Here is a 4,365-nt window from a genome sequence, read left to right as displayed (position 1 = left end):
GGGCTCGGTAACTTTCCAAGTGGTCGAGGGGGTCGGTAGTTCCGTTGTAGGGCTCTACTTGGGGCATTTTGAACCTCAGGGGGACCGGCTCATCCTCGATCTGGCGGAAAAATGGGGACTTTGTTGTAAACTCAAAGTCACCCTCGCGCCTCGCCTTCCTGCTATGGAGCGTTTCAATCTGGCGCTCGAGCTTCTCGACCTTCCTGTCGAGTTTCCCACCCTGGGGGATTGCCACAGTTGTCTGCTCCGGCTCGTGTTGGTCTGGGGCTGACTCAACTTCCGAGCGCTGTGGTCTTTTGTCTATGCTCCTTCCTGGCAGTTCTCTCCGGGGAGACACTCGGCCTGAGCCTTGGTAGCAGCACAGTTCTTCATTGTTGGCTCTCGAAGAGCCATGGAGATTCTGGTACTGGGGCGCCGGTTCGTCTGGGGGAAGCACTGGCTGGACCTGGGCCTGTGGAGGCGGCATAAGTGGGGCCTCCGCGCGTTGCAGGCCTTGGATGGCCGCGGCCAAGGTTTGAACTTGTTGCACCAGGATGTTGAACTGTTCCGGCTAGACTTGGGGAACTGAGTCCGCCGGAGGTCTTGATGGTGAATTCTGGACAGAATGTCCAGGACTCAGTGGGAGACGCCGGGATGCATTGAAGGCTCCTTTGCTCCTCAACTTCATGGCCACAACTCGGGCCCTTCCTCTAGCGCCAACTGTTGTTGGAATTTGGACTCGGGGGCGACCAACGGCTAAGAAGGAGGAGCTCCGGCGTGAGATGGCAGGTGGCAGTTCGTCGGCGGGCGGCATCCTCCGGGGGACCTGCAAAAAGCCAATGGCCGGGGTTTCCGGCGCCGACCTTCCGATGCTTAAGTCAAAGAGGGCAAATGTGTGGAGGGAGAGAAAATATATCTTCCAGAGTTTCAAAGTCCAGCCCCCTCTAAGATGGAGGGGTTCCCCTTTTATAGAGGGGTACAGGATTACTTGTGATGTGACGGGACGAACGAGTTACCGTCATGATTGAGCATGGTCGAGTGAATTAATGCACGATCGTGTGAATTAATGCATTATCGTGGAAGATCAGGCCGGAGCCAGTGAGTCGTCGTGGCTGATCGGACGTAGCTGAGTGGGTCAACTGTTTACCGTGGAGGGCTTGAGATCCGTAGATAGCATGCGCATTGATTGTTTAGTGAGCCGGAGATCAGCGGAGGCCATGCGCATTAATTGTTGAGTGAGCCGGAGATCAGCGGAAGCCATGCGCATTAATTGTTGAGTGAGCCGGAGATCAGCGGAAGCCATGCGCATTAATTGTTGATAGCGGTAGCAGGACGTGGTCCTTGGTCGAGCTGCAAAAGGATGTGACCGCGGTGGGTGGATAGTGAGGTCGGGCTTTCGAGGTCAAGGATACTGAGGTCGGGCGTCTCGGGATCGAGCGCCTGGCCGGGCACCAGGTCGAGAGCCCTGAGATCGGGCTTCCGGTTGGGCGTCTTGAAGTCGGACGCCTTCAGGTCGGGCACCTCCAGGTCGAACGCCTCCACATCGGACGCCTCCAGATCGGACGCCTCCAAATCGGATGCCTTCGTCACGTGCCGGCGGTGTGTTCATACGTTTTGGGGCGATCCGCTTTTCCCCCAACACTCTTCTTGGATCTTCTGCCACTTTCTTCCTCGCTTCATTCTCTTCAATCTCGATTCTCGAATCTTGATAGCGCGGACGAAGCAAACAGCTTGAAAATCAACGAGCGAGAAGGTGCCTCGAAAGCAGCTGGCGACGAAGGCGGCTCGGAAGTCGGCGCCGCGACGGGCGGGGTGAAGAAGCCGCCTAGGTTCCGGCCCGGGACGGTGGCACCTGCGGGAGATCTGCTAGTCCCATGAGAGCACGTCAAGCACGTGACCGTCGCATCAGGGGGCAAGCGTGCCGAGGCCTGTCTGGTGGGGATCTTTGAGGACGCTAACCCTTGTGCCGTCCACGCCAAGCACGTCACCGTCGTGTCCAAAGGCATCCAACTGGGGCCGTCGCATCGGGGGCGAGCGTGCCTGGACATTCGTTTGCAAATCGCTCGTCTTCTGATGGAATGAAGGGGGAATCGAAGGAGTGCCGTCCAGATCCATGTCCGTTCCCCTGCTTCGGATTGGATTTTCTGTTGCTATCTTCCTCTTTGTCTGTGCTTTTGGTGAGAAGCAAAAGGAATATTTATAGGTTGTCGTATGTAGTACAACTACCGCGGACGTAGAATTTTATATTTTTCCTCTTTCTTTAATGCAAAGTTTTGCTTTTGTTACTTGCTTGACGGATAAAAATTAGTTTATCTCCGTTTCTTTTATTTTTTTGGTAGAAATATCTCAATTCCCGGTGATAACTTATCCTACAACTTGTTGTTTGTCATGATAGAATTTTATTAGTCTAAAGACTAGTTTTTTAAAGCAATGTGATGCGATTGAGGAGAATGAAGATTTTCTTCTATCCACTCAATTTGAATTTCTTTCAAAAAAAATAAAAGAAAATAGAAGAATTTCGAAAATAGAACTTTAAGTCTTTTTTTTATTTTATTGATTATCATCTACACCTCTTAAACCGAGATATATAGTCCCTATTTATAATAATAGTGAGGTTTCCTCTTCACTATTTGGGTTGAATTCTCTCCTAGTTGGACTAGATATCCTAAAATAAATATTATTAATAAAAATGTTTTAGACAAATCTAAAATTCTTTAAGAAGATACATCTCGACTTCTACATCAACTTTCTCTTGTATTGCTTCGTCTGATTCTTATCGGTTAGAGAGCTACGCTTGATCAAAGTCTTACTTGAAAAGAAACTTTTAATTTGTCTAGTCCGTTTCGAGGCTTAAACGATGAAATTTCGGTTTGATTCAATCTCTTAGGAGGTTGGCCCAAAAATGTAGATCTCGAAAAGATAACTAATTTTTTCAAAAAAAGATCATCTCAATTGGGCATCGTATGATCAAGTTATTGCTTTCGGAAATTTCACATGAACTCGATTTTTCAATCTAGCAGATCTGAACCATGTCTAGCCTTGCTCGTAATGGTCAAAGTGTTCTACATCGAGTCTGATAATCCTTAATACTCGTAGTGGCCAAAGTGTTCCACATCGAGTCCAGTGATACTTCTGAATACTCGTAGTGGCCAAAATGTTCCGCATTGAGTCCAGTGATACTTCTGAATGCTCGTAGTGGCTAAAGTATTCCATATCGAGTTTGGTGATCCTTCTGAATACTCGTAGTGGCCAAACTAGTCCACATTGAGTCTGATGATTCTTCTGGATCAAAGCTTTCTTTGTTTAGAAAATTTAGCTCGTGCTAAATCAGAACTAAAGATGAGAAATGCTTACTTCTCTGTCTCACGGCTGAACCACTTGGTTTTTCCGAAAAATAGAGTTGCTGGTGCTCGTGTTAAAAGTATCGCTAATCGAGATACGATTTTGATGAGTTGGGCTATCTTCTTCTCTAGTTGTGTGAGACACGTCATCATCTCATCGTCCATCGAGATAAAACTGACAACCATACTTTTCTTTATACTTCAATGTACTTTAAGCACAGATAATCCTTTTCCTTTCTGCTTGTACCATTTGTATATCTGGACCATGCACTAATTAAGGCTTCCATGGATGCAGAGGACCAAGGCTCTGATATCGACTTGATCTGATCAAATCAAGTTAGAATTCTGCCAGATAGAGCATGACCCTGATACTAACTTGATCTAATCAGATCAACTTAATTTTTTTCGACCTGCTTAACTTGAATCTCTCAAAAGAAAAACTAGAAGAAAATGGAAGAATCTCAAAAGTAAAGCTTTAAGTCCCCTTTTCTTTCTTTGATACTCCACACCTCTTAAACTGAGGTATATAGCCTCTATTTATAATATTAGTGAGGTCTTCCATTTTACAATTTGGGTTAGATTCCTCTCCTTATTCGAATAGGACTAGATATCCTAAAATAAATATGATTAATAAAAATATTTTAGAAAAAACTAATTTCTTTTAAGATAATAGATCTCGACTTCTACATCAATTCTATCTTCTGTCACTTCACATGATTCTTCTCGGATAAAGAGCTATGCTCCATCAAAATCTTATCTAAAAAGAAAACTTTCTATTTGACTAATTCGTTTCAAAGCCTAAATAATAATTCAATCTTCTAAGAGGTTAGTCCAAAGTTGTAGATCTTAAAAAGATACCTAATTTGAAAAAAGATCATCTCAATCGGACATCGTATGACCAAGTTATTGCTGAAATACGCCCCATTCGATGCGACATTCGCAGCGGAATTCGAGTGGGACGTCGTTCATCGTATGAACGTGCCTCGGATCGTAGAGTTCAAAAAAAAATTTGAATCCAAATCCAGAAGATCTTTGAACTTATTAG

General features: G+C 45.7%; 1 pseudogene; it reads left to right on the top strand.

Moving 5' to 3' along the window:
* The first annotated feature begins 391 nt into the window (after window positions 1-391).
* Window positions 392-2,053, top strand: LOC113463242 (histone H3.2-like; annotated as a pseudogene).
* Window positions 2,054-4,365: the final 2,312 nt, after the last annotated feature.

This window comes from Phoenix dactylifera, chromosome 2 (genome assembly GCF_051530095.1).
Source record: "Phoenix dactylifera cultivar Ajwa chromosome 2, Ajwa_hap1_PhDact_Kaust_v1.1, whole genome shotgun sequence".
Lineage (NCBI taxonomy): Eukaryota > Viridiplantae > Streptophyta > Magnoliopsida > Arecales > Arecaceae > Phoenix > Phoenix dactylifera.
Note: the sequence above shows the minus strand (reverse complement) of the source record. Positions and strands in the feature narration are given on the sequence as shown.